The 22,055-nt window shown below is 35.3% G+C and overlaps 1 long non-coding RNA gene across 2 annotated transcripts in view; it reads left to right on the top strand.

The window, feature by feature from the left end:
- The window catches only part of LOC120879545, a 513,363-nt gene that overhangs the window by 181,794 nt on the left and 309,514 nt on the right, over window positions 1–22,055 (top strand). Inside the window, exon 1 of one of the 2 annotated variants that reach the window (XR_005724816.1) lies at window positions 18,486–18,578. The exons of the other annotated variant lie outside the window; for it this stretch is intronic. This is a non-coding gene — a long non-coding RNA (uncharacterized LOC120879545). Of the gene's footprint in view, window positions 1–18,485; window positions 18,579–22,055 lie in introns of those variants that run through there. 2 annotated transcript variants of the gene reach the window in all.

Below are 22,055 nucleotides of genomic sequence, written 5' to 3'. Positions count from 1 at the left end.
TAAATTCAACTTTTTAATAAAAGGTAGAAACACCTATTGTTTTATTCCGTTGTTTATTTTTTTTAATTAAATTTATTTATTTTTTATTTTACTTTACAATTCTGTATTGGTTTTGCCATACATTGACATGAATCCACCATGGGTGTACATATATGTCAATGCTAATTTCTCAGTTCATCCCACTCATTGGAAAAGACCCTGATACTAGGCAAGATTGAAGGCAGGAGAAGAAGGGGATGATAGAGTGGGAGATGGTTGGATGGCATCACCAACTCTATGGACATGAGTTTAAGCAAGCTCTGGGAATTGGTGATGGACAGGGAGGCCTGGCATGCTGCAGTCCATGGGGTCGTAGAGAGCTGGACATGACTGAGCAATTGAACTGAGCCAAAGCTAGTGTGATCCTGAAAACAGTGAAAGTGTTAGTTGCTCAGCCATGTCCAACTCTTTGTGACCCCATGGATTTGTAGCCTGCTGGGCTCCTCTATCCATGGAATTTTCCAGGCAAGAATACTGGAGTGGGTAGCCATTCCTTTCCTTAGGGGATCTTACTGACCCAGGGATTGAACCCAGGTCTCCTGCATTGCAGTCAGATTCTTGTACCATCTGAGCCATCGAGGAAGCCCAGTGTGATGCTGAGACGGCAAACGAAGGATGAGGAGGAAGGAAAATGATGGACTAGTAAATGCAGACAGAGTTGATGCACATCCATAGTTCCAGTAGCATGATTGATGAGCTGCTTAATTTCAAATGGTTTGTCTTGCTGAATTTGGAGTCTAGCCTCTGGTGCTTAGCCTCTCCCTTTGTGACTTGAGTATTTTCTGGGCATGTACATGCCAGTTTTCTTCATAGCTTGTTGTGATTTATTTATCTTGACATTCTTCAGTGATTTGAAATGTCACATTTTCTTATACTGAAATTTTCTACCATACATATTTAGCATGTGAATCTTTGGCAGCTAATCTTTTTCTTGCAATCATTGGTCTTTCTTGTCTGAAGCTGGTATCGTGTTTTAATTGTTATAGGTCTCTAATACTCCATTATCTAAAATGGCGTAACTCCCGTTACCTGTTTTTCCTTTGATATTTTAAGAAAAAGAGTGACTATGAAAAATAATTCTGCCTTTGTCTTATTGTTTTAAGTATTTGTATCTCTTAGTTGTAAACTTGTCAGTTTCTTTTAATTACATTTTATGTAAATGTTTTACTTGTGTGAAAGTGTCCGACTCTTTGCAACCCCATGAACTGTCACCTGCCGGGCTCCTCTGTCCATGGAATTCTCCAGGCAAGAATACTGGAGTGGGTTGCCATTCCCCTCTCCAGGGGATCTTCCCAACCCAGGAATCGAATCTGGGTCTCCTGCACTGCAGGCAGATTCTTTACCATCTGAGGTACCAGTGTGTGCTTAGTTGCTCAGTCGTGTCCAACTTTTTGCTACCCCATGGACTGTAGCCCACCAGGCTCCTCTGTCCATAGGGATTCTTCAGGCAGAAATACTGGAGTGGGTTACCATGCCCTCCTCCAGGGGATCTTACCAACCCAGGGATCAAACCCAGGTCTCTCACATTGCAGGTGAATTCCTTACCACCTGAGCCACCAGGGAAACCCTATCAGCTACCAGGAAAGCCCCCAGATAATTTACTGATATCTTCATTTTAATACAAGTAAGATAAGTATGTCTTTTAAAAAACTTTCATTGTCAGATTTGCTGTCAGGTTTAAAATATTTAGGTGAAATGGATATGGCAGCCGTCCATGTTTATGTTGTGAGATGTAGTATAATTTTAAAATAATTTGCTTCTTAAATAGTCTATACCCTTTTCCTTTTTTAAAGATAGATTTCCTAAAAACTTTTTATGTGTATGTATGTATTATGGGCTTCCCTGATAGCTCAGTTGGTAAAGAATCTGGCTGCAATGCAGGAGACCCCAGTTCAATTCCTGGGTCAGGAAGATGCGCTGGAGAAGGGATAGGCTACCTACTCCAGTATTCTTGGGCTTCTCCTGTGGCTCAGCTAGTAAAAAATCCACCTGCAATGTGGGAAACCTAGGTTTGATCCCTGGGTTAGGAAGATCCCCGGGTTAGGAAGATCCCCTAGAGAAGGGAAAGTTGACCCACTCCTGTATTCTGGCCTGGAGAATTCCATGGACTGTATAGTCTATGGGGTCGCAGAGTCAGACACGACTGAGTGACTTTCACTTTCATACACACACACACACTCACACACACACATATACACACACACACACACACCCCACTTCTTCTTTATCCATTCATTTGCTGATGGACACTTAGGTTGCTTCTGTATGTTGACTATTGTAAATAAAGCTTCAAGGAATATAGCAGTGCATATGTCTTTTCGAATTAGTGTTTTCAAATTTTTTGAATAAATACTCAGAAGTTGAATTCCTGGATCATATGATAGTTCTCTTATTAATTTTTTGAGGACTCTCCATACTGTTTTCCATTGTGGCGGCACACTAACTTTCATTCCCACCAACAGCACTTGAGGATTTCTTTTTCTCCACATCTTAGCCAACACTTGTTATTTCTTACCTTTTGGATAATAGCCATTCTAATAGGTGTGAAGTGATAGCTCATTGAGATTTTGATTTGCATTTACATAATAATTAGTAATGTTGAAATATTTTCATATACTAGTTGGCCATCTGTATGTCTTCTTTGGAAAAATGTCTTTTCAACTCCTCTGCCCATTTTTTAATCAGGTTGGGGTTTTTTTTTTGTTTGTTTGTTTGCTTATTGTTATTGAGTTCTGTGAATTCTTTATATATTGGATATTAATCTGTATCAAATAATTATTTGTAGAGATCTTCTACCATTTTGTAGATTGTCTTTTTGTTTTGTTGGTGGTTTCCTTTGTTGTGCAAAAGCTTTTTAGTTTGATGTAATCCCATTTGTTTATTTTTCTTTTGTCTCTCTTTCCTAAGAGGACATACTTAGTAAGATATTGCTAAAACTCATGTCAAAGAGCATATTGCCTATGTGTTTTCCTAGCATTATGGTTTCAGATCTTACATTCAAGTCTTTAATCCATTTTAAATTGATTTTTGTGTATGGTAAAAGATAGTTGTGTAGTTTCCTTTTCTTGCATGTGGCTGTTAAATTTTTCCAAAATCATTTATTGAAGAGACTATCATTTCTCCATTGTATGCTCTTTGGTCCTTTGTCATAAATTGTTTATAATGTGTGAATTTATATAGGGCTTTCAATTCTGTTACACTGATCTACGTATCTGCTTTTTTCTTTTTAACAGTTCCATGCTGTGTTGATTGCTGTGGCTTTGTGAAATAGTTTGAAATGAGAGTGCGTGCTACCTCCAGGTTTTTTTCCCTACAGGATTGCTTTTGCTATTTGGGATCTTTTATGGTTCCATATAAATTTTAGAATATTTTTGTTCTGTTTCTGTGAAAAGTGTTCTTGGGATTTTAATGAAAACTGCATTGAATCTGTAGATTTTTAAAGGAAATATGGACATTTTGGCAAAGTTAATTCTTCCAATCCATGAGCATGGATGGAATATCTTTCCACTTATTTGTGTCTTCTTCAGTTCTTCCAACAATGTCTTACAGATTTCAAAATACAGGTCTTCCACCTCCTTAATTAAATTTATTTCTGGGTAGTTTATTCTTTTCATTGTGATTGTAAATGGGATTATTTTCTTAATATCTCTTTCTCTAGCTCACTGTTAGTGTATAGAAATGCAACAGATTTTTGTTATATTCATTTTGTATCCTACAACTTTACTGTGTTTGTTATTTTTAATATTTTTCTGGTGGAGTCTTTATAGTCTTCTCTACATAAAATTAAGTCATTCACAAATAGTGACATTTTCACTTCTTCCTTTTCAATTTGGATGCCTTTTATTTCTTTTTCTTACCTAATTGCTCTGGCAAGGACTTCTAATACTATGATATTAAGAATGGCAATAGTTGATATTCTTGTCTTATTCCTGATTTTAGTGGAATAGCTTTTTGTTTTTTGACCACGGAGTATAATGTTAGCTGTCATATGAGTTTGTCATATAAGGCCTTTATTATCTTGAGACATGTTTCTGCTATACCGATTTTTTGAGAGTTTATCATAAATGGGTGTTGAATTTTTTCAAATACTTTTCTGCATCTATTGAGATGATCTTATGGTTTTTATCTCATTGCCCCCTTTTCTTTTATTTTTATTCATTTTTCTGGTTTTCCTTAGCTTTATTTTACTGATCTTTTTCTAGCTTATTAAATGAATATCTACTTCTGTGTTTATTTTTATTGATCCATTATTGCTACTTTTCTTATGGTTATTTTATCAAATTTTATTGAAATCTAACAGTTTATCAAATTGAATACCTTGTTCTTTTATTTTCATTCACTTTTTATAAGACTCCTAAATATTGTGATTTTTCCCTCATTGAGTCCATCTTTTGCCACAATCATTAGGTTTTATGTTATTACTGTTAAAATAGTTTGTAACTGGAATTTTGATTTCTTCTTTAGTCTGTGCCATTTTGGAATATTTTATTTTAAATATACCCTCTATGTTTTTAAGATTATCTTCTGATATTAATTTCTGTTGTGTTTTTGTGTATGTGATTCACTTACTTGTGCATTGTGTGAGCAAACAGATGGCCTGAAGTGAAGTGAAGCAAAGTGAAAGTCGCTCAGTCACGTCCGACTCTTTGCAACCTCATGGATTTTACAATCCATGGATTTCTCTAGGCCAGAATACTGGAGTGGGTAGCCTTTCCCTTATCCAGGGGATCTTACCAATCCAGGGATTTAACCCAGGTCTCGAACCCAGGTCTCTCACATTGCAGGTGGATTCTTTATCAGCTGAGCCACAAGGGAAACCCAATAGAGGGCCTGCTTGATTTTTATGTTTTATAACTTTGATATTTTTATCTGTTCCTAATATATGATCTTTTTTTGTTGTTTTTTTTGGCTATATTGAAATACAATTTAAAAATCCTAGTATATTTAAAGTGTACCTTGTGATGATCTTATATGTATATATTTTAAAGGATTCTCATAATTCAGGTTAATTAGCACAACTATTATATAAATAAATAATAAAACCTTGCAATATATAGGATTGTCATTTGCTTTTAGCTTGCTGAAACCATTTTTTGTTGGTATTTCAGTGATTTTGACCTCTTGTCTAATAACATTTTGAAAATTAAATTATAGAATTGTTGTGGAAATTATTTTATTTTTCCTTTATTTTCAGATCTATGTGAAACTTCTCAGAGGTAAAGGGGAAAGGAATCTTACAGATCTATCATTGCAATGGGGAGTCATCTTTAAAATGGATATATGTGTTACTGGTTGGGAGAGGAATTGGACCTTAAAGTATCTGATAAAACCTAATTGGCTTCTTAAATTTTGGGAGAAAGTTCCCCCTTTAGATGTAATTATGGGAAAGTATATTGAGATTTGCATTTCAGATCCTGGAGGGATTCACACACTGTTTTTGTTTCTAAATTCATGAAAAACATAGTAACCAAATATTGGACAACGTTGTAAATCTTGTTTGCAATATGACTATTATTCCTAGGCAGCAAAGAGTTATGACTCTGAGAAAATCTAGATCCTGTTGAGAAATCTAGATCCTGTGTTGTGACAATTATTGTATAACTTCTTAGGAAATGTATCTTATGAGCCATGATAATAAATTGCAACTGAGACCCCAGGAAGAAAAGAGAAGAATGTGCATTCTGCTGCTTTTGGATGGAATGTTTCATATATGTCTGTTGGGTCCATTTGGCCGATAGTGTTTTTCCAGTCTGCTGTTTCCTCATTGATTTTCTGTCTGGATGATCTATCCATTGTTGAAAGTGGGATATTGAAGCCCTAGGCTGTTTCTGTGTTGTTGTCTATTTCTTCTTTCAGTTCTGTTAGATTTGCTTAATACATTTAGATGTTCCAATTTTGGGTGCATCTAGATTTACAATTGTTATATTCTCTTGATGAATCAACCCCTTTATCATTATGTAATGACCTTTTTTGTCTCTTGTTACAGTTTTGAACATAAAGTTTCTTTTGTCTGATACAAATATAGTTACCTCTGCTGTTTTTGTTTGTTTGTTTTCCTTTTACATGGAAAAACTTTTTCCATCCTTTCAGTCTGAGCCTTATTGTCATTTCACTTTTGTCCTTGAAACTGAAATTAGTCTCTAATAGGCAGCATATAGTTGTCTTTTTTTAAAAAAACTAATCATCTATTCTGTGCCTTTTGATTAGAGAATTTAATCCATTTACATTTGAATTAATTATTGTTAGGCAAAGATTTACTAATGCCATTATTAATAGTTTTCTGGTTGTTTTATAGTTTCCTGTCTTTTTCTTTGTCTCTTGCTGTCTTCCTTTGTAAAATGTTGATTTTCTGTAGTTGTTTGATTGATTCCCTTTTCTTTTAATTTTGTGTATTTACTGTAGGTAACTACTTTGTGCTTTTGAGGCTTAAATAAAACCTACATATAATAGTCTGTTTTAAAATGATAACTACTTACCTTTGATTGAATATGAAAACTCAACACATTTATTCTTCACACATAATTTTACATTTTTGTTGTCAAGGTTTACTTCATTTTATTCTGTGTATCCATTAACAAGTTATTTTAGCAATACTTATTTTTAATACTTTTGTCATAAACTTTTATACTAGAGTTAAGTAATTAATACAGCCCTATATTACATTATTATAGTTTCTGATTTTGACTATACACTGTTGACTCTTTAACAACACAATTTGAACTGCATGGGTTCATTTACACATGGCTATTTTTCAGTAGTAGATACTACAGCACTATACGATTCCTGGTTCATTGAATCTGCCAAACAAGAAACATCATTTAGAGGGCAGATTATAAATTATACATGGTTATCCCCTCAACATTATTCCAGGGTCAACTATACTTACTTTTATCATTGTGCCATACATTTTCAGAAGATTTATTGTTACTTAATAACATTCTGAAGTTTCAGCTTAAAGAACTCATTTAAGCACTCCTTACTCTTTTTTGTAAGGCAGATCTAGCAGTGAGGAACTCCTTCAACTTTTGTTTGTTTGGGTAAGTTTTTATATCTCTTTCATGTCTGAAGGGCAACTTTGCTGGGTAAAGTACCCTTGGTTGGTAGTATTATCTTTCAGCAATTTGAATATATTATCTCACTTTTTCCTGGTTTGCTGGGAAATCTGCTGGTAGCCTTATGAGTCCCTTGTATGTGAGTACTTTTTTTCTCTCACTGCTTTAAGTTTGTTTTTGTCTTTGCTTTTAGGCAATTTATTAAGTCTTGAAGAAGATTGTTTTGAATTAAAATTTTAGGAACACTTATGAGCTTCAAGAACTTGTATGTCCAGATAGCCTCTCAGTTTTGAAAAGCTCTCAACCTTTGATTCTTTAAATAAACACTGTACCTTTTTTGTTCTGCTGGGACTCTCATAGCCTATAGATTGTTTCTCAATAGTATTCTGTGCTTCATATAGCCTTTATTTACTTTTTTCATATTTTTTCTTCCTTTTTTTTTTTTTTATTCTGGTGGTGGTAGTTGATGCTAAGTCATGTCTGACTCTTGTGACCTCATGGACTGTAGCCTGCCAGGGTCCTCTGTCTATGGGATTCTCCAGGCAAGAATACTGGAGTGGGTTGCCATTTCCTTCTTCAGGGGATCCTCCCAACCCAGTGATTGAACCCGGGTCTCCTGCTTTACAGGCAGGTTCCCTACCAACTGAGCTACAAGGACATTTAAATGATCTGTCTCTACTTTACAGACTTTGCTCGATCCAGTCTACTGTTGATACTGTCTGTTGTGGGGTTTTTTTTTAAATTTTATTTCATTGTTTGTATTATTCAGCTCCAGAATTTATTTGGTTCTTTTTGTGATTTACATATCTCTGTTGAACTTCTCATTTTGTGTGTGTATTATTTTCCTGATTCCACCAAACTCCTGGATTCCCACAAAAGCTCTCATTCCTGGGTTATTGTCAAAAGTGGTGTTCTTTTAAGGGAGGATGATATTAGTAGAAAACTCTTATTCAGCCTTATTGGTGATGTCACCAGAACTAGCATATTTTAAATTTCTTTTGTAGGTGACGATTTTTAACCTTATTTGAAATCTTATGGATTTTTTTTCTTTATTCACTACTTAAAAAATGATGATTTAAATCTTTACTCAATTATTTTAAAGTTACATAGGAAAAGAGAAAAGGGTATTAAAAAAGAAAGATTACAAATAAATTAAAAATAGATGACTGAACTGATACTGAAGATGATGATTTTAAGGCCTGTTCAACTGTTCTATAAGATCTGATAACCAGTGAAGTTGCTCAGTCATGTCCAACTCTGCGATACTAGGCTCCTCCATCCATAGAATTTTCCAGGCAAGAGTACTGGATTAGGTTGCCATTTCCTTCTTCAGGGGATCTTCCTGACCCAGGGATAGAATCCAGGTCTCCCACATTGCAGGCAGACACTTTACCATCTGAGCTACCAGGGAAGCCCATAAGATCTGATAAGGAGAAAGTAAAAGATAATTGAGAAGAAGTGGAAAAACAGAGATTGTATTTCAAAGTAGGTCTTTACTCATTTATCTTTTTTTCTGGATCCATGAGTCTCCTTTCTCTGAGGATGCTGATTTCTTTCTGAAATTTTCTTTTGGCTTCTCCAGTAAGAAAACTTTTAGAAGTTTGTTCTGAAGTTTTGGAGCATTGTTCTCTCCCTGTTATATGCTTAATTTTTTTTTTTCTATTTGAAGAATGCACAGATTGAGCAGATTTTCCTTGTTTTAGCTTCTTTTCTACATTTTCTACAGTAATGGTGATGAAAATTCCAATGTTCAGTTTATAGTTTAACAGGCATTGTTTTCATTTCAACTAGCATTCTCTGGCAGTTTTTAAGGTACTTCCCTTCAGTTGCAATTTGATCTTTTTTCAACTCCCATAGTCTGATGTGTTTGTTACTCTAAGGAGAAATTATACATAGTATCTATAATTCCCCCAAGTCAGGGTTATTCCTCTGTGCCTTATTCACCTGTTCTTTCCACTTCATCCACCAAAGTTTTGCCTATACAGGCTCATCTTTCTAGAATGTATACTACCAGCCTCTTCCCCCTACTTTGTGTCCTTTTTTTTTTTTCTCTTAAAGATGATAGGATGATGAGAGAAAGAATATTTGCCTCAAAGAATAATTCCTAAAGCCAAGAACTCTGGACAACTCTCTTATAAAGAAAAGAAGGATGTATTCTTAATTTTCTATGTCTTTGAGCCTGGTGACTTGAAGTGAAAATTGAATATTGCATGGTATCATTAAATTCCCTTTTGGGTTTTCAAAGTTAGTATCTATCTATTCCTTATAGATTATGGAATTGGTTTTCTATTAGTTTGCTTTTAAAAATTGTCTTCAGTGGTTTTAGTGATAAGCATTGACGGGTGCTAGCCAGAAACTATTTGAACTTGAACCTCCTATCAGGAAGCTGAGGAAAAAACAGTATTTTACTTTTGTTTAGAGATTGAACACTAAGAATTTAATTTTTGAACCTTTATCTCTGCTTGGAATTAAGACACAATTCTATGTATAATATTAAAATATGAATTCAAAATAGGATCTATTCTTCCTTTCCTTTTTATGAAGAATAGCTCAAAATGTAAGAGAGAACCCTAAAAGTTCAAAAATTACTGTTAAAATGTAACAATTCACAGGATTTGAATCCATTGTATTATATTCCAAATGCCTTTCATCTGTTTGTTGTATTTTCCAAATGGTGATAAATGATATAACTGGAAAACAAGAATTTCCTTTATGCCATAGACTGCAAGGGCCATACAAGTAGAAAATGAAAGCTCAAATAATCTGCACAAATCAGCCTCACTGTTATATACATTAATAAGAAAATATAATTGAGTTGCATGTGTTAAAGAAATGAAATCATTCAACAAATTGTTCTTAATAGAGGAAAAAATGATATGGTAATTAAAATTGACATGAAAAACACAGGAATATGTTGAAAGGTTGGAGTGGGAGGAAAAGTGATAGAAGTTAGTGAATGTTTGAGTGTGCAATTGCATTTTCAAAAGAGTGATCTAATTATGTATCTAGATATAGTCATTGTTCTTCCATAATTATGATGTATGTATTCTCTATGTGTAATTTTCAGTTGTGTATTTTTCAAAATCAAGTTTCAGAGGAATAAATTTATTTACAAATACTTTAGGAATGTGTTTATACTGTATTTTGAAACAAGTAGAAAGATTTTTCCTCTTCTGAATGGTTATGAAGGTAAATAACTTCTCCGATCTTTTAGGTAAACACATTTACATTAGTTGAATGCCAGGAAGTTAGCCATAAACAGGAGATATTAGGGAAAAATAACATACTTGATGCAAGTGGATTTTCTGTACCTGATCAGTTATTTGAGATTCTACCTATAATTTGCTTTTATTTTACTGATAGATGTTAGTTGATTTGAAGAAAGATGAAAAGAATTGTCAGACTACATATAAACCATGGCCAAATAAAGAATTCATAGTTTTTATTCAAGTAGAGGGATTATTTGGAATTCAAGTACAAAAAGAACTAGAAACTCTAGGAATACATTATTTTGAATGTACATTTGAACTAGCTGAAAATCCTACTCTAGAGCTGAATGCACTAGAAACATGTTAATCACATCCATAAAAAATGAGTAATTTACAACTGAGGTGGGCTTCACACTTGGAACATCTTGAAGTTGTTTCTTCTTTGGATATGCCAAATTAAGCTTGCATTGAAGCTATATTGTGTTAAAATTTTCACAATAAATTAACATTGATATTTCCTTAAATAGATATTTAAAGTGGCTTAAATAGATATTCTCTCCTATAAATAAAAATGCTTTGGCTTATAAGAAGGTGAACCTATTGACCTTTGTTTATAGAATAATACCAAAAATTTTATTATAAGGAGTATTTCAGTAATTGGAACCCTATTTTTATTACACAATTGGGAGTACAATCTCATGGAAAGTAGTTTCCCCAGAAGATCAAGTAGTTAAAACCATTATTTTAGTGATGAAGTTGAGACGATGACTTGATTTAAATGTAAATGGACACTGTAATATGCTTCTAGACTTATTACTTTCCATCTAAATGCTTATTTTTCTCACATTTAAAGTTCCATAATACATTTTTACCATCTATGTTAACAAGTTCTATTCATAGTGAATCTTAGAAAACTTATACTCCATTATGTTATTATAAGATAATGGTTATAATTCTCTGTACTATATAATATATCCTTGTTACTTGTCTATTTCATACATAGTAGTTTGTATCTCTTAATCCCATACCCTTAATTTGTCCCTGCCCCTCTTCTCTCACCCCTTTGGAAACCACAATTTGTTTTCTGTGTCTGTGAGTCTGTTTCTTTTTTTGCCAGACATTCACTCTTGCTATATCCTTATATGGCAGAAAGGGAGAATTCTGGTCTCTTCAGTCCCTTAGAAGGGCTCTAACCTCGTAACCTAATTACTTCCCAAAGGCTCCATCTCCTAACATCATCACTTTGGGAGTTATATTTTAATATATGAATTTTGGGAGGACTCAACCTCCTAGTCCATCACAACCATGAACTTGAAAAATATTATCTTATGTTTTCTTCCAGTAGCATTGTAGTTTTAGTTTTTACCTTGTCTGTGATCCATTATGAATAAATTTTTATCACCTGCAGTTGAAGTAGAGAATTATTTTCTTCCCATGGAAATCAAGTTTCTGTAAGGATATTGCTAGAGATGGCTGTTTATGGAACAGGAAGCAGAACCTTACCAGACATTGACTCTTTTGATACCTTGATTTTGGACTGCTCAGATTATGAAACTGTGAGAAATACATTATATTGTTTAAAAGCCACCCAGTCTGTGATATTTTGTTACAGCAGCCTGAATTAAGACAGTAGCTGGCCAATATTTCTTTATAAGATGAAAAATAAAAATTGATAAGTTAGACTGCTCATCAGAAGACATGATTAAGTAAGAGAGTTATAGGATGCAAATATTTGTAAAACTTATCTGACAAAGGGCTTTAGTAAGTATCATATAAACAACTCCCATAGTCAATAAGAAAAATACAAATCAGTAAACACGGACAAAGTACTTCAGTGGACGCTTTGCAAAGATACATGTATGAATACTCGTAAAGAATGTTTGATATTTTTAGTCTTCAGGGAAATGCATTTACAACCACAGTGTGATACTACTATGTACCCACTAGAATGGCTAAATTTAAAACTATTGACATCACTGAATGTTGGTGAGAATTGGAGTCACTGAACTCTTATAGATTGCTGATAGGAATATTAAATGTTATAAATACCTTTGAAAAGGGATTTTGCAATTAAAAAATGCCACATACACCTACCCTTTAGCCCAGTAATTCTACTGTGGCTATTTACCCATAAGAAATACAAATTTATATACACATGAAGACTTGTTTAGAATGTTTATAGCAGCTCTATTCACAATATCTCCAAACCAGAGACACCTCACATATTTATCAACAGGAAAATGAATAAACAAATGTTGGTATAGTTATACAATGGAATATTGTTCCTTAATAAAAATGAGTGAACTACTGATCCGTGTAACAACATGAATGACTGTCACAAAAGAAAATCAAAATAAAAAGAATACATCATATATAATTCCATTTATAGGAAGTTCTAGAACAAAATTGGTGGCACTAGTGGTAAAGAACCTGCCTGCTAATTCAGAAGACATAAGAACAGTGGGTTCAATCCCTGGGCAGGGAAGATCCCATGGAGAAGGGCATGGCAACCCACTCCAGTATTCTTGCCTGGAGAATCCCATGGCCAGTGGAGCCTGGCAGATTATAATCCATAGGGTTGCAAAGAGTCAAACATGACTGAAGCAATTTAGCATGTGTGCACAGAACAAAACTAATGCAAGTTTAAAAAAAAAAGAAAATTGCCTCTGTGAAGAAAAACTGACCAGAAAGAGACATGAGAGAACTTTCCAGGTGATGGAAATGCTTTATATCTTCATAAGGGTATGTGTTGCCTGGGAGTATCTATTTACCAAAATTGTACTAGTAGCATTTATGCATTTTCCTGAATTAAACTTACCTGAACATTTAGAAATGTCAATAATAGTGGTTGGAAAAAGTTAGAAAATACTTCTAATTTTATAAAGTATATACTTGTTTCCTTTGTTTCAAAATTTCCTTATAAATATATTTATGAGTGAATAAATTTCAGCTTTAGAGAACTTGGATTAACCTTTAAATAATGATGAAAATGTTGACAGCATTTAAAAATTCCTGTTTGCCTAAGAAACAAAATTATGTAATATTTTTGACAACGCACTGCATATTTGTTAATGTGCCTATTTACTTATAGATCAAGTTTTTTTTTATTATTTTAAGTCAAGTGGAAACAGTCATCTGGCTCTGAGTTTACCTTTCAAACGCTTTAAACAGTTGTCCAGGGCAGCATATAAAAATAAAGAAATGCAGGTAGCATCAAAGAATGAAAAATAACTTGTGAATGTGATAAATTAAAGTTCTACAGATTACAGTATTTCTGAACTACTGAAGATTTGGGGTAGAAATTATTTTAACAGACTAAAAAATCTTTCTGTAGATCCATTTTGATAGTACTACTCAAGGTTATTTTTCCAAAGTTGGAAATTGCCTTAGGAAAGAGGTAGGATCAAATGTTTTTTAACTAAAGTAATAATTTTAATCTTAATAATCCTCCAACATGTTGAACATCATAATTTTCTCCTTTATTTTGGAGAATTTTTCTTTTGTCATCTTGTATTTGAATTTAATTGTTAGACTGAACGACCGAACTGAACTGAACCTTTTATAAAGCATTACATAAACCTATTGTCATACAATTGCACAATAAAAATGAGTATGACTATTCCGTTTCTGTTTGCATAATATTTTAAGTAAACTGGTAGTCAGTGTTGAGGAATCTTTTTAACCTCTCTTCAACAGAAATAGCTTAGAAAATAGTTCATCAGTTTTCCTGATAGGAAAAAAGGAGTAATGTATACACTTATAAATGAGTATGACCAAGAGAAAGACACAATAACCAGCAAAATGATACCCCAAATAATCAAGAAACTTTAGACTTCCATGATATACATCATCAAACAAAGGCTGAAATAAAGCTTCTTAACCAGTGATGCTTATGGCATCTTGTACTAAGTGAATCCCAAAGGGATGAATCTGACGAATGTCTGCATTTTGGAACCAGAAGTGCAGTCTAGACCACAACACAGCAAATTTTAATGCTCAAAGTATAGGAGCAGAGTTACTGCAGAAGTCATTTAGAGCTGAACAAGTCGCAGAGTGTTGAGTGAGGAAGGAGCCAGTCTGGCGCTGTCGTGGCTGGTATAATGGGTTCTCCACGATGGCTCAAGGCAAAGGCTCCTGGTGATGCATGGTTCATGTCAAGTCTTTGTTTTATTTATTTTGGCTTCACTACATGATTCTGAGCCACAAGCTTTTGTTTCCTGGGAATTAGGCTAGGTAAAAATCTCAGCATTAGAACCTGTATTCAGCATTCTGTACGTTTGGTGAAACTTATCTGAGCTGGGATGAGAACAGAGTGACTTTCTCTAGCAGCTGTGGATACATTCTATTTGGGGCATAGCTTATAGGCTGTACATGGTTCATATGATGGTGGGAGGAGTGGTGGAAGCAGGTTGCTCTTACTGTCAGCTGCTTCCTTTGTTAATGTTTGAGCTGCCCATTTTAGTTGTCAGTATTTCCTTATCTCCAACTCTAGTCTTGACAGTTAGTGGAGTAACAAATAGTGACAGCAATCAGGTTGGGTTTCTACCCCATTAGAAAACTGGTACAGAGGGAGAAGTTGAGGAAATTGGTGGGTTCTGCTGTTAGCACTAAATGCAAGTGGTCCAGAGATGCTTTCACCTACATTAAGGTCAAAAACAGATGAACATCAAATGCCCAAGAAATAGCAACACTGAGAAGAAACAAGAACATTGAGTGATTTTGCTGAAGAGTGTAGATTATAAGGTTTATAAGAAGGTCAGTAAAACAAACTTATGGCCAAAAGAAGTTTTCTTACCACTGCACTACACTTGGTAAAATTGCAAAATGTGGGGACTAAAAAAAAAGCATAAGCACAGTATTGAAGATTGGGGCAAATCCTGAAGATGTTCATCAAAGAAAGGAATGTTGGCAAGATCCAGAGTGAGAAGGCAAGAGGAAGAGAAGAAGATGGTTAGAGCAGAGATGCTAGGGCCCTGAGACCAACCGTGCCAAAACATTCTCTTCCCCAACAGATCAGCTGAATCAGAAACTGAGGGTGAGGTCCAGCAGTCTATTACAAGCCCTCCAGGTGACTCTGCATGTTGACGGTTAAGAGCTGCAGGTTTTCCCATAGTTGAAAAGTGTTTTAATATACAGATATCCCCCTAAGCTTCGAGGTGCTCTTTTACCGTCCTCCGTAAGTATAGAGATGTTTTGTATGTGGTTTTTTGCAGGAACTGTTAAATGTCTATATTTCCCATACTTTTCCCCGCAAGTTCCTAAAAGATCTGGAAATACTGAGAAAGGATGATAGGGAGAAAAATGTGGTTGAGGCCACTTTTAGACGGACAGAAACAACCTTTTAAAAGTAGATTAAAATGTAACAGTGCATTTTTAGTATATGAGTGATAGTTGTTTTTCACAATTGACTATAAAGCATTTGTATGATATACTGCCATCAAAAAAATGATATTTAGGTGTTGATGCACAGCATTATTGGAAAACAGTGAAAATTTTATCCCGTTAATTATGTTTTTCTCTTTAAAAAATAATGTGTCTTTTAGAGTTAGTTTTCTCATCATGTAGTTTTCTATGTGTATATGTGGGAATGGACATAAATTCAGACATACACACACACACAAACACACAAACTCATAGAGTTTGACATCATAACTAATGTAAAATGTTGAATTCTGCAATTTATCATAGACATTTTCCTGTATGAGTATTCTTGTCTCATTGTTCACTTGCCAGGCTTACATGTTGCAATTTTTATTTTTGCTCTTTACAGATGGAATGTCATTGTGTTGGTTTGCGTTTCTTAGATGGCTAATGAAACTGAAATGTAAAATCCTGTCTACCCTACCTTTGTTTGTTAGGATTTTCTTCATGATTAACATTATCTCTTTCATAAGAATTTTACTCTTAATTAACATTATCTCTTTCATAAGAATTTTGCTCTTATCCATCATATTGTAACAGATATTTTGATGTTTAGGCATTTGCCTCCTAATTATATTTTTGATTTTTAATTCAGAGGAGTCGATTCTTTTATTGTGATCAAACAATATCCTTTGATATTGATGATTTTGTGCAAAGAATGCTATGGGAAAATGGAATCTTATACTTAACATTACCTGAATAGTAGATATCATTAGTAGTTTGATATTTAATCTGTGACGTATAGTTAGCTTTTATTTTTGAATTTCACAGCTTTAAAGCTACAGCTAAAGAAAGGCAGATGGTTAACTTGTTTTCCACTTCCCTGCAAATATCCAAGATAGAAACCAATATTATCAGTCTCTAATGGAGGCTGGCAATGTCAAGATGGTTTGTGGCCATGTCAAGATGTTAAATCAGTGTCCAGGTCATTGCTCATTAAAGATGCTGCTCTTTGGACCAACAGGAGACCCAGCAACAGGATCCTAATAATTTCTGATGCTACCTCACATCCCTTCAGGACAGTGCAGAACATTTTGTTCTTTAGAAAATACTCAGGCCTCTTTCCTTGTGTTTCAGTACTTACCATTTGTTGTTTGTACTAGTGGACTGTAACTTTTTTTTTTTTTTTTTGTAACAATGAATACATAGAGGAAAGATTTTTAAAAATCATTGTACACTTGCTTCATCTGTGTCCTCATACTCCTTCATTACTTATTTAATATGAACATATTGCTTTTCTCAGATATAAATTCTATTAATTCTACTAATTAATTAATATTAATAAACTGTTAATAACTGACTCTTACACAGTTATTTATTATTTTTGTGTCATTTCTTAGTTTTCACCAATCATTAACTTCTTTTTTTCCTTCCTCATATTTTTTGTCTCCCTGAGATCTTCAGAATGTGAATCAGTCTCCATTCTGTTACGATGTTAGTCATCTGCTTCTCATATGATCCCTCTTTGGTGCCTCAGGCTTTCTATTATGCTCTCATTGCTGTTGGTCTTCTATTGTTTTAATTTCATTTTCTTCTACCCACCTCCACAATTTGCTACTGTCAGATGAAATAGCTTGCCACATGAAATAAGCCAATGCTTCATATGTATGTGTACATTTTACCAAAGCCGCTTGTAGACACCATTTCTATTCACACATATGAGACTGCAAATACCAGTCTCTTTGTAACAGCAATCATTTCTAAACATCTGGAGATGTATTTCTTCCACATCAGTAAATGACTGTGCCAACTAATCCTCATCATTCCCCAAAGAACTCAGAGGTTTGCTACATTAACCTACCCAATCGAACAATTCAGGAAAAATCAATTTTGTGTCATGAAATTAAAAGATGTACTGCCCAAATTGTGGTGTCTCCAAAGTGGCATTTTTCTTTTTTGGCCAGACTGGAAACCCTTATCTGGCACAATTTTAGCTGGGGTTTCCTGACTCCTTTACAAGCCATAAAAAGTTTTGTCAAATCAAAATAACTATGCATTTAATTACAATTTCCCAAATGTCCATTTTTGGGTGAAACAGATTTTTTCTCTTGTCATGCTATAGCCATAATTGCTTCATTGTCTAGTGTTAATTTGCATTTTAATTGAGCTTTAAACATTTAACCAGAGCATAGTCCAATAGGAGATTCTGTAACCATCTCAAGAGTTATTTTTTTATTGCTATTTTAAGAGCAGGGAAGTCTGCTTCCACCTTTGGGTGGGGAAAGAGCTGTAACCTTCAAAGTAGGCTCTTTACTTCAGGGCTGCGTTGAGAAAAATGGAACAGAAGTTAGGAATGGAGAAATTAGAAGAGACAGATGGTGAGAGATTATAATGATTTCTAGGATCACTCAGATTGTCTGAGTTTTATGCCAGAATTTTTTTTATTAGTTAGGGCAGCATGTCATGTTTATTTTGAGTTCCCACCAACACATTTAATGCAGTTACATTGGACCTTCCATTCTGATGTTTCTTTGAGTTTTTAAGGCATTTAGAAGCAGCCTACATTGGACTTTGTAAGAGTTTCCAGCAACTGACAAATTTGAATGTTGTAAATGTTTCCTGAAGCATTTCTTTTAAACCACTCTGGGGAAAGACGTGAAAGTAAGATGACTAGTTTTAGATTATCTGCGTTTAGAACTTTTAGTTGCAAAAACATAGTGATGGTGTCTTCAATGTGAAACAAGGGGAAGATTTTAGTAGGCATAGTAGCTGTTGATTCAAATACAATTATACATGTTCCTTCTCTGTTTTCTCTTAGGTGAATAAGCAGCTTTAGTTTATTATGAAAATTAGAAATCTCTAAGATGCATTTGTAGAATGAATTCTCAAATATAAGGTACATCCATGGCATAATCTGGTAAGTATGAAATGCTCTGGTGAAATACTCATATCCCACTGTGATCTTCATTGTTCCTGTTGCAATTATGGTTGGAGTGTTAAGAATAAAACCAACTAGATGTGTGACCGAAAGTAACGAAAATTCTGTATGTTCTTTGGAGAAAATATGAATGCTTCCTTGTAAATGAGAAACTTCAAAATGAAAGCACATAAAATACCAGCTATAGCCTGCTCAGCATGACTCAGACTTTCTATTTGATTTACTTATTTTTGGCCGTGCTGTATCTGTTGCTGGGCAGGCTTTGTTGTTGCGGTGAATGGGGCTACTCTCCAGTTGCAGCGTGCAGGCTCCTCGTTGCAGTGGCTTCTCTTGTGGAGCACGGGCTCTAAGACACGTGGGCTTCCGTGACCGTGGCACGTGGGCGCATTAGTTGCGGCTCCCAGTCTCTAGAGCACAGGCTCAGTAGTTGTGCTGCATGGGCTTAGTTGCTCCACAGCATGTGGAATCTTCCCGAAGTAGGGATCAAACTTGTGCCCCTTGCATTGGCAGGTGGATTGTTTACCATTGAGCCACCAGGGAAGCCACAAACTTTTAAAAATAAACTTTTCTGAGTGCTGAGTTTTGAATTCCCTGACTACTTGAGATTTGTCTGTGAAATAAAGTACCCAGTTACACGCAGGATTCCTTATAGTTAGGAAACTTCCTTTGTATATGTTTTACCAGTTGACAATGTGTAGCCTAGCCTCTCCTATGTGCTCAGTACTAAAGGCTGTGCATTTCATGCACTCCTCATTTTATTTTTGCTTTGTTTTGCTATGTATAGAGACATGAAGGGCCAAATAAAGGGTCTTGAAACTTTTGGGGGAGGGGCAGCACGTTTGCATTTTTAATTCAGGAATCCCTTACCCAAGGGTGAGGAAAATTCATACTTATGTAGCACTTTGGGAGGTCAAAGTTAGAAGCTGCTTTCTCTTTGATGGTAAATGATCATTTAACCTCTTACTCTGTTTCATATAAGATAAGACATAAATGAAAGGTCATCAGTATATGTCATCAGTGATATAATCCAAGAGGAAGATGAATTAGAGGGAAACTGGTTGGAAGTTTGAAATAAAGAAAAAAAAAATACATGGAGTAGTTTTTGTCAGCAGCCCTTGAGCAAACACAGCAGTGTTATATCAGACCAAAGGTTGCAGAGTTTTAAAAAGACCCCTTCCCACTGGAGTCTCTGTCACATCTAGAAACATAATTTCACTTAATCAAAATTTTATATAGCTTCGGGCCTAACATTGATGCTAAACAAGTTCTTATGAATCCGATTAATGGATGCACTCTTAGGGTGCTTAAGGCATCAGAAATGAGGTATTAAGAGTCAGAATCCTCCCTCTAGGAGCTTACACAGAAAGGCAGCACACAAATAGCAATGATATCAGAAACTATTGAGAGGGATTGGCGGATGAGGGGAATAGAGAATCACTGATTTAAAAATACAGTCATTTAAAGCCATTTTAGAACTTTGAGGGATATAAGTGATAGAAAAATCCGAGGAAAGGATAAAAAGTTTCTGCTTAGGGTGGGGGAAGGAGGCAAGATTCGAAATTGCTATAAGAAGGAAGTAGCATTTGAGCTGAGTAGGAAGTTTATATTCAGAAATGTGAATGTGTGTGCATAGAGAAAAGGAACAATAGTCCATTCCAGATTGAGGGAATGTAGTTTATTAACATTTCCATTCTACATTTATTGATTGCCTCCTATGTAACAGATCTTAAACTAAGTGTTGGGAACACAGGATACATAAAGAAATGTAGTTCTTCTCTCTGAAGAGCTGCCCACAGCTGGGGAAGCACGCATGTTGCAGAAGCAGTGCTGTCAGCTGTGTGCTAGAGGCAGATCTTGGTGCCCTAAGACCTGCAGGGAGCGGCTCCCCTGAAGCAGGGTGTTGTGGATGTTGTCCAGTTGCTCAGTCACGTCTGACTCTTTGAGACCCCCTGGACTACAGCACACCGGGCTTCCCTGTCCTTCAGCATTTCCTGAACTTTGCTCAAACTCATGTCCTTTGAGTCAGGGATGCCATCCAACCATCTCATCCTCTGTCACCCCCTTCTCCTGCCATCAGTCTTTCCCAGCATCAGAGTCTTTTCCAATGAGTCGGCTCTTTGCATCAGGTGGCCAAAGTATTGGAACTTCAGCTTCAGCATCAGTCCTTCCAATGAACATTCAGGATTGATTTTCTTTAGGATTGACTGGTTTCATCTCCTTGTAGTCCAAGGGACTCTCAAGAGTCTTCTCCAACACCACAGTTCAAAAGCATCAGTTCTTTGGCACTCAGCCTTCTTATGGTCCGACTCTGACATCCATACATGACTACTGGAAAAACTATTGCTTTGACTAGACGGAATTTTGTTGGCAAAGTAATATCTCTGCTTTTTACTATGCTGTCTAGGTTTGTCATAGCTTTTTTTCCAAGGAGCAAGCGTCTTTTAATTTCATGGCTGCAGTCATCATCTGCAGTGATTTTGAAGCCCAAGAAAATCAAGTCTGTCACTGTTTCCATTGTTTCCCCATATATTTGCCATGAAGTGACCATAATTGCAGAAAATTAACCAAACTGATCACATGTATCACAACCTTGTCTAACTCAATGAAACTATGAGCCATGCTGTGTAGGGCCACCCAAGATGGACGAGTCATGGTGGAGAGTTCTGATAAAAACTGGTCCACTGGAGAAGGCAATGGCAAACCACTTCAGCTTTCTTGCCTTGAGAATACTACATGAATGGTGTGTAAAGGCACCGGAGTGGGCGGGGCTCATTCTCCAGGCTCCTCAGCCTGGCTGACAGCTGGGTGATCTCCACCATCCGGCAGAGGGCGCATTTTGTCTTTTTCTTAGACAAGTTGTTGACAATTTATTTCTCTTTCCTCTAGACTACTGTTTGTGGAGGCCACAGAGTTAGGTTCTATCATCTTTGTGTTCCTTTGTAGTATCTAGAATAATGCCTTGCACATGCAGTGGGCATTAAAGAGTTTGGAGATTAAGTTTTTATATTTATTGGAAAATAAAACATACTGGGTGGAAGGTATGCCTATGAGAAAAGGCATCCTATTTCTAGAGGTTATCAGCCTTACTAACCCAGCCTTTCACAATTTTTACAGCTCAAGTTAGTGTTGTGTTGAACACAGCTTAGACCCTTGATACTATTTTTTGAACTATGAGGACTTTTCAGGCCTTTTAACGTTCTCTTCTCTTTATGGCTAAGCTTTTTCTTATTGAGGGTGAGAAACTTGAACATCAACAAGCCATTCTGCTCATTTGTTTTAAAAAATGTTCTTGTTAAAAAGTCACCTTTTACCCTGATTTCACATTCAATTTACATTCATCCTTACCTATAAGACACAAAGTCAATATTCCCAGATTGTTTAGGAGTCTTCTTATTTTTCTCAGCTGTAAACTCAATTACCTTTCAAATGATTTTATAGCTGACAGTAAATGGTCCA

Source organism: Oryx dammah, unplaced genomic scaffold (assembly GCF_014754425.2).
Source record: "Oryx dammah isolate SB20612 unplaced genomic scaffold, SCBI_Odam_1.1 HiC_scaffold_20, whole genome shotgun sequence".
NCBI lineage: Eukaryota > Metazoa > Chordata > Mammalia > Artiodactyla > Bovidae > Oryx > Oryx dammah.
This window is presented reverse-complemented; position numbering and strand designations above follow the sequence as displayed.